We start from the raw sequence: 13,488 nt of genomic DNA, 5'->3' as shown, positions 1-13,488 counted from the left end.
CTGCCCAAAAATCCAATCGTTGGTCTCTGGAGGCAGGAGTGGGTGGCAGAGGGAATTCCAGCTGGTACTTTCACACCTGGCAGTGCTGCCCCATGTACGCACCTCTCACGAAACCTCTCCGCAAATGGGGTTTCTCCCCAAACGATGTCTATGATTTGGGAATTGAGGATATGGACCTTTGCACTGCTGCCGAAAGCGTGGGGAGGGAAAGTAGCTGCTCTGGGTGGGCAACTTACACGTTGAAGTAAGTTCTCATGGTGATGAGATTGAAATAGAACTGCTCCCGCTGGCGCTTCAGCTCCATCGCACCCACACAACACAACCCATCACCGAACACGGCGCCTGTTGCCAACAGGGATGGGAAAACCGATTCCGAAGGAAGAAGGTTTTCACATGAAAACTTTTGGTTGGGACCGCAAGTTCACCAACCCTTTTTCTTTACATTTATGTATTTACTATGGGCTTTGAAAATATCTTATAGTTTGTTTCAGTGAAAAACTTAAGAGAATCACTTTTATGTTTGGTTGGGCGCTGCGGTGGCCTGAGGTGCCACTGCCACCTTGGGGGAGGTGGGGGAATTGAACAAGTCTCCATCTGCGAGGTGATATTTGAGACTACTCACATCACCCATGAAAATTACCACCTATTTTTGGCCTTTGCAGCAAAACAGATGGGTTATTGTTGGGTTTTTAAAACCCTTTTGCTAAAGCGTTGCTCACCCTTGAAACCTTTTCAACTGAACACATCTCCTTTTCAAGTGTGGAGATATCTGTAGAGCACTGAGCACCTCCAGCTCCAGCTCCGTCCTTGCAAAGGGATCAAAAACCATCAGATCTTCAGCAAAACCATCACCCAGCAGAGAGCTGATGGGCCAAGAGCCTCCTGCAACGAAGGGAAAAAAATATTTTGACTTGACACGTACAAACTGGGGAGGCTCTGGGAGGGTACTGGGGGCACGGGGAGGGTTCTCGCAGGTACTGGGTGGGTAGAGGGGTCACTGGGAGGGTCTTGAGCAGCTCTTGGGGGTCCTGCAGAGCTTTAGGGTGTACTGGGTGTTCAGCAGGGTTACTGGGAGGTTCTGGGATGGCCTGGGGAGCTCAGGGGGGTTGTTCTTGGGGCTTGGGGCTGCTCTGAGCGCCCTTGGGACCCTCTGGGGTCCCTCACACCTCATCCTCCGGCCTTCCTTGGGTCCCAGAGGGCTCGGTGGGCCTCCTCCTCTCTCCGGGACCCCTGTTCTGCCCTTCGAGCCCCTCTAGAACTCTTCACCCGAGTCCAGACCAGAGCTCAGGACCAACAGGGCCCCGAGCGGCGGCTCCCACACAGGCGGGGCCGGGCCTGAAGGCTTTGGCAGCCCCCAAATCCTTCCAAAGGCGGCTGCAAAGGCCTCGGGGCTCTCTGGAGGGCAGCAAGGCCCCCCGCAGGCCACGGCAAAATAGGATATTTTTCAATTAAAGGCGGTGTTTGCACACACGCCTTCTGCAGGCCACCCATCCACACCCCCCCGGCCTGGGGTGGGCACTCTGCGCATGCGCGGACCCGTGTGGGCGGGGAAGAACTACATTTCCCAGCGTGCACCGGGGGCGCGGCGGCGGTGAGTACTTCCGGTCACCGGAACTGTGGGGCCTGTGGAGGGAGGGAGCTGGGAGGCTCCGTGGGGCAGGGGAGGGCCCACGGAGGGGGAGAGCTGGGGGCGGGGGGGGGGGTGTCTCTGGGGCTGGGGTGAGTCTGTGGGGCAGGGGAGGACTGTGATGGGTCTGATACCCAAGGGGATGTCTGGAATAGAGGAGGTTTTGGGGGGTAGGAGGGAGCACTGGGAGGGGTCTGTGGGGTTGGAGAGTCCCTGGGGTGTGGGGTGTCTTGGCGGGTGGCTTTTGGGGATGTGGGGGTCCAGGCAGGGTCTGTGCTGCAGCTCGAGGGGGTTACTGAGCTGGGGGCAGCGGTGGTCTCTGGGCCCTGGGTGCCTGAGCTGTGGGTGAATTTGGGGGGTTCTTTGGTTTGCAGGGAGCCCCCCAGGCTGCCTGGGGTGGGCGTGCCAGTGCGAAGCCTGTGCTGGGGAATACTGAGGGGACAGAAGGGTCCCCTGGCAGAGCGAGTGGGGGCTCAGGCACCTCAGCATGTGTAGGTCGTGTATATAAGGACGGTGGGGTCTCCTCCTCCTCTCTGTGAGGCAGCTCCAGAGATGCTGCGCTCGGGGAAACGGGGCTGCGTGGCCCGAAGCAGGGAGTTTTGGGGAGAGAAAGGCCACCGGCGGGAGTTGGTGGCACCTCGGTGGCTGGGAGTAAGAGCAAGTGCTTTCCGAGACGGGCAGGGAATTCGGTGGGGAGAAGAACCAGCTCTGTTTTGTCAGAGGCGGCGCAGGCAGTGGGGGAAAGGCACCACCCTTCGCCATGCCATTTCACGGTGGGAGAGGTACCTGTTGGGGCTTTGAGAAGGGGGACGGCCATCATCTCTTCGGCCGTGCCTGCGAACTGCAGCCGCTGCTGTGCCGTTACCTGGGCACTTTCCAGCAAGAACGTGAGTGTCTGAGGGGTGGCTGCAGACCTGTGTGGTGCCAGGGCTGTTTCTCCCTGCTCTGTGACATCCCTTCTCAGTATTGCTGCGAAGCACGTAGCTGTTTATGTCTTGCTGCATGGGAAGCTCTGAGTTGTCTCATTTAGTTATCCCGTTCACATTCTCTTTGCAATAAAATCATCAATGATGTTCCACTTTCTTTTTGCTTCTAGATGAGGCTCCTGAGTCTCGCTGTGTTTGCCCCGTTCTGCGTGGCCGGCAGGGAGGAAGGGGCCGGGCTCCTTGCCTCCGAATCACTACTCAACAGATCTGTGGATATCTTCACTCTGCAGTACAACATCAACACCGCTGGCTCCAGGTGAGCCTTGCCTGGACTTCAGATGCTCCCCAGGAGCAGATCCCTGCGCATGTGTACAGGGTTTGAGACTGTTTCTAGGCTCTGTGGTGTGCTGTTGTCTTTGCCTCCCTAACTCTGAGCTCACCACCGGTGCTGGAAGGTCCAACCCTGCGATTTGCCTTTTCCTTCCCGTCCCTTTGTCCCTGCTTTCGCTGTTTCCTGCTTTCTCCTCGTGGCTGCTCTAGCTGCACCGCGCAGTTACTCGTGTTTCGTCTTGTGATGTTCTCCCCATGCACACAGATGCTCTTTCTTGGCTTTGTGAGCTTTTCTGATATCCAGTTTCCTGAGTTTTGCAGCTCCTGCCAGCTTTGCCTTCCTCTTCCTGCAATCTCCTCGTAATACACCTTGACTCTCCTCCCCATCTCGGTGCCTTTTCACGTTTCAAAAGTCAGTTCTTCCAGCTGTTAATTGTCAGTAGGGAGCTGCCGTCCCTCTCTGATGCAGTCCCCCAGTAAGTAGAATACTTTCCTCCTGTCCCTTTCTTTGTTGCCCTTAGTGCTGCCTTAAATACAGAGCTTTCAGGTGATTCTGTAGCTCTGCTGTCTTCATTGGTTGTCACTGAGATTCCAGCACTGGGCTGTGGGGAAGGAGGAGCGGCTGGATCCGCCTTGGGTGGGTGGGGGTGTCTGTAACTACGGAGGACTGGGGTCTGTGGGCAGGACTGACTTTGCCGCCTGGTTCCATTCTCCTCCTTACCCATCTCCTTACTTCCCTTCCTTTGATGAAATGCAAATATTTTTCTTCAGTTTCAGATCCCTGAGTGAGTGATCTCAGTAATGGTTGTAAATAATTTCAGCTGTGGTTCTGTCACCTCTCCAAACTGCTTACTTCAACTTCACCTCTGCTACCGTCACATACCGGGCGCAGGAGGGTGGACAGCTGATGCTGAGTGATTTTATTTGGCCTTTTGTGCAATTTTAGCCCCTGCGGTACATCAGGTACGCCTGACTGTGCTCCTTGAGCTTCTTGGGGGACGGTGCACGTCCCTGCGCTCTTATGCTGCACGTGCTGTGTGGCAAGAAGGAAAAGTGGCAAACTCTGTCCTCCTCCTCCTCTCCTTTCTTAATTTGGTTTAATAGTGCTGCTGGGCAGGGAGGGATCCCAGCTCAGCGTGAGTTTGACGGGTGGTTCTCACCTCGCTTTGTACGTATCTTTCAATTAATAATTGAAATTACACTGCAGCGACCGTGCAGCCCAGCACAGTGCCTGTTTGTGGCACGTTGGGGTTGCAGTAGTCACCTGAAAAGCTCCAACGTGGTTTGTAGTCAACCTGTGTCCGTTGTCCGAAGGAAAATGTCACAGAAATAGCAGTTTCCATCCCAGCTGCCCCTGTGAAGGAGCTGGCGCTGTGGGATTTGGGCCGGAAGCTTTGCGGGTGGAAGATCTGATGGTTATAACTCAGCTGTGTGCGATGTATTCCAAATTCTTTCTAACAATTTCTCCTTCCAGCTGGACTGGGCGGCTTTCGGCGTGATGACCCTGCCCTCCATCGGGATGCTGCTGCTGCGGTGTTACTTGAGCAAGAGAAAATAATGACACTCTCAAGACCAAAAGGAAATGAGCAGACCAAATGCCACCGGCACCCCAGAGCTCAGGAGAGAGCAAACATTCCCCCGCCCGGGACTGCGGGTGCACTGGGATCAGTGACAGTCTGCAAAAGCGCTGCCTGGGCTACGCTTCAGCCCTCTCGCCTCAGTGGCAGTGCCTTCCCCCTTAAAAAAAAGAAGAAAAAAAAAAACAAAAAAGCCCCCAACCACCCCCCCTTGTCCACACAAAGCAGCGTCCCCTCACTGTTGCCGCTGAAGCTGTGCCACGAAGGTGTTAAGGCGCAGCGGAGCGTATTTGTGGGGGTGCAGCCCTGCAGCATTTCTGGCATCTCTGCTGCCTCCCGGGCTCCCTCCAGCCCGCTGGACCTCTGCCCGCTGCCGTCTTCTCCAACCCTGGAAATTTTATGGGGGGTTCCTTCCTCCAGGGGCTGCACACCTCGCCGAAACTCCTGTGGGAAGGAGCGGGAGCCTCCTGCTGATCACAGACCTCCTTGGGACAGGGGCTTGGTGGAGCTCCTTCCTTGCGAGCTGCGGCGTGGGAAGCCCCATTGTATTTCAGGGAGAGGTTTAATTGCTGTCCGTGTGTCTGGTTGGTTGGTTTGGTTTTTTTTTTTGTTGGTTTTATTTTTTTTTTTTCCTGGTTGCTCTGTTGAGGTGTGTTGAGGAACTGAAGGCTTTGTAATAAAACACACCGCGCAAGAAGCCTGCTTTTCTTTTACCAGGGCGTCCTGGAGGCACCTGGGTGCCTCCAGAAGCGGCTAAAGGGCGTACAGTCGGGAAAATAAATCAGTAAGTTACTCCATCGGTAAAATAAATGGAAGAGTGAGAGCAGAGGGAACATGTGCGGAGCAGCAATTGCTTTACTGGGTTCATTCCTCTGTTCTCCGGGGGCCGGTACCTCGCACCGGCTTTCCTGACAGCCCCAAGCGCTGGTGTAAGGTTTCTCTTTGCCACCATAAATAAATCATGCCGTGGCTGCGTGTCAGGCATGGATTTGTGCTTTTTCTCTGGAGGAGGCAGTGGCGCAGCGGTGACTTGGCTGGGGGGAACCCGCACGTGGTGAGAGGTGGTCGGTTTCTGCCCCGAGATTCGGGCCGGGGCTCTGTGGCGGTTCGTGGCCCCGTACAGCCGCTCTGGCCGCGCGTTGGACCCCTCTCGCCGGCACGGCGGTGGCAGCCGAGAATTTCGTGTTGGTGGATAGAAATCCCAAGCCTGGCCGGCACGAACACTGCGCCTTTGTTACCAGCACAATGTTTCCAAGCCAGGATTCCTCTCCCCCTCGCCCCAACCTTCGCTGCCACCGGTTGCGCCCTTTGTTTCGCCTGGCGAGTGTCGCAAGCGGCGGGATTAAGGCCACGGTCGCCGTTTGATGCTCACGAAACTCTCTCCGAAGGGCGCGGGGGCTTTGTGCTCGCAGGTCTGACCGGTGCAGCGCGCTGCGATGTGCCCGGCAGCGGAGATTCCCCCCCCGGGCTGAGAGGTAAGGCTGCTCCCGCTCCGAAACGGCTCCTGCCTCTTGGCAGCCGCCCCGGCTGCGCCCTTGGCATCTGCCGGCGCAAAAGGGTAACGAAGGTAACAAAGGCTTTTACCAGGTTACCGGCAGCGCTCCGGTTTGGGCTTTTGAGGGCGGACTGGGCAGGCGCTGATGGGAGACGGATGTAAAGAACTGTCTGCGCTGTGTTTCTAACAGTAGCTCTCTTCTCTGAGCCTCGGGTGGTGCCAGCGCTGGAAATACCCATCGCGGACAGAGGTGATGTCGGCGCGTTAATGGCAGAACGTCAGAGCCGTGAACTGGACCCGGAGCATCAAGCAGGGCGCCCGTGCCCGGTCCCGCTGCGCCCCGGCACCCTGGTGAAGAAGGGCCAGTTCTAGAAAACCCTTGGAAATATTTATATGGTATTTTGACATCTCGGCTCCTTCTCGCCTGCGGAGCCTCAGGTGCTTGAAAATGGGGAGCCGAAACGGCTGCGGAGCCCCGGCGCGGCCCCAAACCGGTGCGTGAGCTGGGGAAGGGCTTCTTCCCCGGGACACCACTCCGGCTAAAATCCTGGTGGTTTCAGGAAAAAACTTTGTAAGTGGTTCGGCAGCCCGGCCGCTGCGGTTTCTCTGGCCGCAGGGCAGGGCACAACCGCGCTGTGCCAGCTCCGGACCCGGGTGTTCCCGGTAGGCGTCACCTCCTGGCACCACTCTTCCCGAAGCCGCGCAAAGGTCCCCGGTGCCACCTGTTTATTTAAAACAAACACTTTCCCCGCGGGCTGGATCTTCAGCCCGAGGAATATCGGGCAGGGAGACGGTGCCAAGGGGCAGGCTGGCTCCGGGGTGGGGGACGGGGGACGGTCCCAGAGGACGTTTATTTATTTTCCTTTAATTTTCCGCTTCGTGTGACGGCGGCGCCGGGACGCCTCGACCGAAAGCCGCGGGAGCTTTTTCGAAACTTCCAGGCCACGTCTGGCAGACGGGGATTAAGCGCGTTGGGGGTGTCGATCGCTCGCAGGTGCCTCTCGCGTGGGAACGGTTTCGCTCCCTCCGCGCGCCGCTTCGTTTCCTGGTGGTTTTTCCCCTCCCCCCCCCCGGGGAAATGAAATCCCACCGGGGTCCGGACGTGTTGGGTTTATCCAAGGTGTGTAATCCTCCTGGCTCGCCGCACCGGGGTCCTGTGCCAAGGGTTAACGCGGCGCTGGTGCGGAGATGTGGGGGGGAGGGCTCAACGGAGTTGGAGGGGGGGGCTCAGCCCCACGGCAGACGGTGCCATGTGGGCAGCGTGACGCTGCCGGGAGCCTGAGTCACCTCCGCTTGCCCTGCCCTTATCGCGGGGTTGTGGGTGCCCCCGGCTCCGCGCCCTCACCGCCTCTCCGCGACCGTGCCCAAGCTAGATGGGGGGGGGCGGGGGGGGAGGAAACCCCCACCTCCAGGAGATGGGGAAACTGAGGCACGGGGGAACGCTTCTTACCCTACGGTGCGTTGGGTTGCCCAGCTCCTGCCTGGCGCTGCGGCCTGTGATGGGTTACCCGTAACGGTCCCGGGAAGGGCTCCTGGGAGCCGGGAAGGGGCAGTTCAGACCCCGAGGGGGTCCCCAGGGCTGTTCGTGGACCCTAAAATCCATCGGAGCGGGAAATAGGAGGGGTGCGCTGCACAGGGGCGCCCGCAGCCCAGCGCGGCGCTGCGGCTGATGGGTTAAGGGGGGAGGGAAAGGGGGAGCGAGGCCGAATTTGGGGTGCCCCGTGGGGGGTTATGCGTCCGTCCATCCTTCCGCCCGCCCGCTGGCAGGGATGGGTGCGGAGGATCTGCAGCAGCGAAGGGTTAACAGGGAAAAGGAGCTGATTTGCCAAGTGGTTCCTGGTGTATTTTGTGCGTGGAAGAGGGCTGGAGGGAAGGGAGGAGGGGAGCGCCCCGGCACAGGGCTGGTACCCACCGGGCATCGCCTCCGGGACGGGGGTCCCGCATCCCCGACAGGTACGTCCCTGTCAGCCCCGGGGGTGACCTGAGCCACCGGCCCCGCTCATCTCAACCACCGCCACCGCTTTGTCCCACCGCGCGGCTCGCCTGCACCTTCCCCTGCCCTTTGCCCTCCGCCATGGCTGCACCCGTGGCACCGCGGGGACGGGACGCCCGCATGTCCCCTCCCTGGTGCTGATGGGGTTTGAGCTAAGGGTTGGTGTCGTGACCCTCCAACCCGTCGCTTGTCCCTCTGGTCCTCAGTTTCCCCATCTAACGGTGGTGGCCGGCACGAGCATCCTCCCGCCAGCCAGAAATCCGGTGCCCGGCGGTTAATCCTCGTCAGTGCCGGAATCCGGCTCTGCCTGGAGAGAAACTGGGGACAACGTGCTGACACCCGTGTCCTGCCCAGTGCAGGGAAGGGTTCGCAGAGGATGGACGCTGCTGTGGCATCGGGTCAGAGTGGCTTTTAGGAGGAAAACGCTGCTTTTTCCTTCTCCCCCTGGGAGCTGTGACGCCGACCGGGCACTCGCCGCTCCGGCTGGGTCCAAAGTGCCGGTGGAGCTGCCTGTGAGCACAGGACTGGGTGCGCTGTGGCACCCGTTGCCCTCCTGCCCTCCTGGCACCCATGGTGTCTGGGGACACATCCCCAGGGCCCCGCGCTGGCCTGGAGCGGGCGGTGGGGCTGGAGGAGCCCAGTGCATTCCTGACCCCTATCCATCCACTCCAGTGATGAGCGTTGGCCGTTCTCAGCCCTGGGTGGGAGCACCTTCCCCAAGTCTTTCCTGTCCCTTGGCGGCTGATCCATCGCGCTGCGGTCCCCGAAGCCCAGCGGTGAGCACAGCCGGCAGGTAACACAATCCCTGGCCTCCTCCTCCTCCTCGCTGCTCTCCAGCTGGTGCTCGACGGCATTTTTGGGGGGGTTGAAATACAAACACGGAGCTTGAGGCCAGCTCGGTGTCCGGCGTTCAGCGCTGCGGTGAGTCAGTGACTCCTGTCCAGAGGACCCCATCTCTCGCCGACGCGTCTGGGCCCCCGGTGCGCAACACCGCGGTGCTGTGCCGGGGAGAGCCGTGCCGGTGGGAAGCTGCTGCCGGCGTCCCAGTGCCAACGGGCGGTAAAGCGGGTTGGTTTGCCTTGTTGGAGTGGAGGGGTGCACCCCGGAGCACCGGGGCGGACTGGAGGGGGGCAAGCGATGGCAGGGACGGCTGGGGCTGAGGGGTCACCCACGGGGTCGGGATTTGTTTTGGGGGACCCTCCTCAGCCGCGATGTGGCTCCAGGGTCCCGTCCCTTCTCCTGCCGGCGCCCTGCTCGGGAGGTTGGGTTCGCAGCCCGAGATTCCGTTTTTCCGGCAGTAAACCGCGGAGCTGCTGGGTGTCCAGGCTGCTTTTCTGGGCACTGACACCTCTACGAGCCCGTAAATCACCGGATCGCCTTGCGTGCCTTTGGGCAGAGCTGCGCTTATGGGTGGTGGGAGTGCCACCGAGCGCCGGACACTATCGTCGCTATTTATTTATTCTCCTGTATTTACGGCAAAGCCACTCACACTTGTTCTGGTCCAGTCCCGGGCAGATGATGGGCAGACGCGGAGGAAAGTGTGTTTTTTATCAGCTGACTGGGCTGGGAATGTAAAAACAGGAAAGCGGCTGAGCTCATCCCGTTTCCCTCCCTGTCCCAAGCGGGTCTGGCCGGGGGGGAGAGGGGCCAGCTGCCCACGGGGCTCGGGCGCAGCGGGGTGAGTCGGGGCCGGGCAGCGCCAGGGGAGGAGGTGCCGGCCCCGGGGGACGCCTCGGGCACTGGCATGGCCATCGGTGTCGGGATTTTGGGGATTACAGGCAGCGTGGACGGGAGTGATGGACTGGCTCACCGGCATCGGGGTGCTCTGCTGGGGGTGCAGCCCTGGCTCCGTCCTGCTGACGGCAGGAGAAGGGGTCTTCGCTTAACGGGGAGGGGGGGGTAACGCGGTCCAGACGGGAACAGCAGCGCTGCACTGATGCTGCTGCGAGATGGAGGGACTGGGTATGATGGGGAGCCCGGTTTGGGGGGGGGGGCTTAATGCTGCACCCCACAGTTGCCACTCTGTAAGGGCTTTTGTGGTCGCTTGGTGCCGGCGGCCCACGTGTCTCGGGGCGTCGGGATGCTCGGGGGGGCGTCGGGATGCTCAGAGGGCATCGGGATGCTCGGGGGGGTGTCGGGATGCTCAGGGGGGGTGTCGGGATGCTCAGGGGGGGTGTCAGGATGCTCGGGGGCTTCCCCAGCCTTCTGTAGCCTTTCGCAGGGGCTGGGGGGGGACACAGCCAGGCTAAAACCTCCCCGGGTCCCATCCTGCCCGGTCCATGCGGGGGCCGGATGCCACCAGACTAAATCCAGGTCCCCAAGCGACTGCAAAGCAACCTGAGCATCCTCTCCCGGGGGGGGGGGGGACGGCTGCTCCGGGGGGTGGTGGTGGTGGTGGGGATGTTCCACCACCCCTGGGGAGATGGAAATTTGGGGGTTTTGTGTCCAGGCGGACGTGCTGTGTCCTTGCGGGGTCTGGGGGATGATGGGACCCCATCACCGCTCAGCGCCCCCCCCCCCTCCCCGAAGCGGTGAGGAGCCGCTCTCGTCCCAGCCGAATTCCTGGGCGCTTAATGAGTAACCGGCAACGAGGTGCGGGGCCGCGCTCGGCCTCGAGTGGGTGTTTCTGTGTGTTCCTGCCAGCCGCGGCCCCCCGCGCCCTGTTTGTGCAGGGCTGGGGGCCGGGGGGGGCCGGGAACCCTCTCCATCGCCGCGCCGGCGCTTGCGGGGTCGGGGGGGCCCCGGTAAGGTCAGCGCCGGGGTGGGGGACGCGGTTGGGAAGGGCGGTTCGTCTTTATGGCCGTCATCAGCTTTACCGGTCATTTAAAGCTCTGTGAGCGGCCGTAAAACCCATGCGGGGGGGCTGAGGGGGGGTTCTGCAGAGCTCAGCTGAGACCCCCCCAACTCGTTCCATGCCCCGCGCCACGGCTGGGTCGGCCACCGACGCCTCCGCTCCTCCCTCCCGCAGTGTCCGGCCCCGAGCGCAGCATGGACGGTCCCGAAATCTTCCTGGGTCCCTGCGAAGGTGCCCTCTGCGGGGTCCCGGGTCAGAAACGTCGCTGCATGTCGGCGCTGGAGCCCGTCGCCGCAGCCGGCCCCGGCGCCCCGGCCGGCTGGGAGGAGGAAGATGAGGAGGAAGACCGCTTTCGGGGGGTGCCGTTACGGCGAGCCTGTGCCCTCCGCACCTCCATGCGCTCCCAGGACCCCTTCCGCCGGCACAGCTGGGAGCCGGGCAAGGAGCTGCGTGGGGTCCCCGGCTACGACCAGCTCAGGTAGCGGTGACCCGTGTCCCCCCGTGTCCCCAACCCTGCAGCCGTTCCCCTCTTCCGTGCCCCCGAGCCCCCCCCAAACCCGGGGGCGGGGGTCCTCCCTGCAGCATCCCCGGGTGCACCCCAGGGACGAGCATCCCTCGCCCTGGCACCGGGGGGTGCCCCAAAAGCCGGCTGCGAGGGGAAGGTGCCCCCCATGGGCATGGTGGTGGTGTCCCATCACCCAAAACTCGGGTTCCCCTTCTCCCCGTCGCAGCGTGAGTCTCAAAGGGCTGAGCACCGACGAGATGGACTCCAGCGCCGAGCAGCTGGAGGGGTTGGGGCGGCCCCGGCGGGACCCCCGGCGAGCCCCCCTCCTCCACAGCAACGACGACCTGGAGTCCCTGCTCTCCCAGGACGAGGAGGACGAAGCCGATGTGCAGCGGGCGCAGGTAGGATCCCACTCCTCTTCCTCCTCCTCCTCCTCCTGCTGTCACCCAGCGCCCTCCTGCAGCCGCGGGATGGATTCGGGGGCTGAGCTCGGGGGAGGGTGGGGGACCCCTGGAGAGGGGGTCATGATGGGTCCCCAGGAAAGCCCCATCCCGGTTGGCTTTGCCATCGTCCCGGTTGGCTTTGCCATCGTCCTGGGACCAGGCGAGGGTAGGGGACACCGGGAGAGGGGATTGTGATGGGTCCCCAGGAAAGCCCCGTCCCGGGTGGCTCTGCCACCATCCCGGGACCGGGCTGCTCCTGCCCGAGCTGTGTTACCCTTTGGGAGCAGCTTCGTTTTGGGGAATTGGTGGTGGGGATGGGGGAAAATAGGTGGCCCACGAGCCTGGGGACCATCCGGCACCGGTACGAGCCCCGGTACACCATCCTGGGGACCGGCAGCGGTCCTGCGCCACCCGCCCCGGAGGGTGGCAGGGACAGCAGCCGGCGTCCCTGGTGCCAACCCCATCACCGCTGGCAGGAGGACGCGCGGAGGCTCCCGGCGTGCCAGGCCAGGCAGAGCGCCGGCGGCCGTGCCCTCTCCAAATCGGCGTCGCTCAGCGTCATCGACAGCTTCCCGGACGGTGAGTGGCGGCCCCCACGTCCCCCCACCCCGGGCAGCAGCGGGGTGATGGCCCCCACCTCCCTCCCACCACCCCCCCCGGCGCCGCATCCCCATCCCTTCTCCAACCTCCCTAATAACGACCCAAAATCGATGGCGCTGCCGCCGAAGTTAATTATTTCTCGTCGCCCCCCCCCCGCCCCCTCCCGACCCCGCGGCAGCGCTGGGCCTGACGCTTCGCCAACCAGAAGAGCCGTCTTCCCTCGCCGTGCTCCGGCCCCGCTTTTAATTCGCTTTTCTTTTGCCGTTGCAGAATTTTCCCCCTTCTCCTCTCAGCAGAGTCTGGTCAATGGGTGAGTTTTTTTTTTTTTTGGGGGGGGGGACGGGGACAGACGGACGGATGGACACACAGCCACGGGGCTGGGGGTGCGCCTTGCACCCCTGCGCTGGGGTGGGAATAAGCTCAGGGACCGTAGATTTCCCCTCCCCTCCCCCCCCCGGGGGGAAATTTAGCTTAAATATTGCCCCAAATAGGAATTACTATTTTTATTTTTCTCACTTGTGGGTGCAGAGAGGGGACGGGACGGCCGCGTGCGATGGGGTCAGGCTGAGACCCGACACACTTCACTCGCTCCCCGCGCCGGGGTCAGCAGGAGCAAACCAACCCCCCCCACCCCCGGGGACCGGCAGGCTGGAGGGGGCGCACACGCCGTCCCCTGTCCCCAGGGATGCCACCACCCCCCCGCCGGGCATTGTGCCGGTGGCACTGGGCCCCCTCTGTCCCCCCGGCGCCTGTCACAGCCCATTCCCGTCTTCATTAGGGCGGTTGTTCATCATCGCGCCCGGGGTTGGCCGGGAGCCCCGCGGGGGGGGGGGGACACGAGCGAGGACGGGGACCCAGAGGGGCCCAAGTTGAACCCCCCCCCCCCCCGACCCCCTCCCCAAAAAAGGGTGGTGCTGTGCGCCCCGCGGCCATCCGTGTCCCCCCACACCGTGTCCCCAGGGATGGGTGGGGAACGGGACTTGTCCCCCCACCGAAGGTGTCCCCAAAGAACCGGGGCCACTCCTGGAGCGGGACCACCCAGGCGAAGTGGGGCTCCACGCCCTTAGCGCCCCCAAAACCCCCGGGGGGCTGCACCCCTCTGAACCGGGACCACCACCCCGTGCCCCAAATTACGGAGCGGGTGACGCGGTGGTGGCGGACCACCGAGGAGGGGACGTACCCACCACCGCAGGGGGGA

Source organism: Vanellus vanellus (assembly GCF_965231255.1).
Source record: "Vanellus vanellus genome assembly, chromosome: 27".
Classification (NCBI taxonomy): Eukaryota; Metazoa; Chordata; class Aves; order Charadriiformes; family Charadriidae; genus Vanellus; species Vanellus vanellus.
This window is presented reverse-complemented; position numbering follows the sequence as displayed.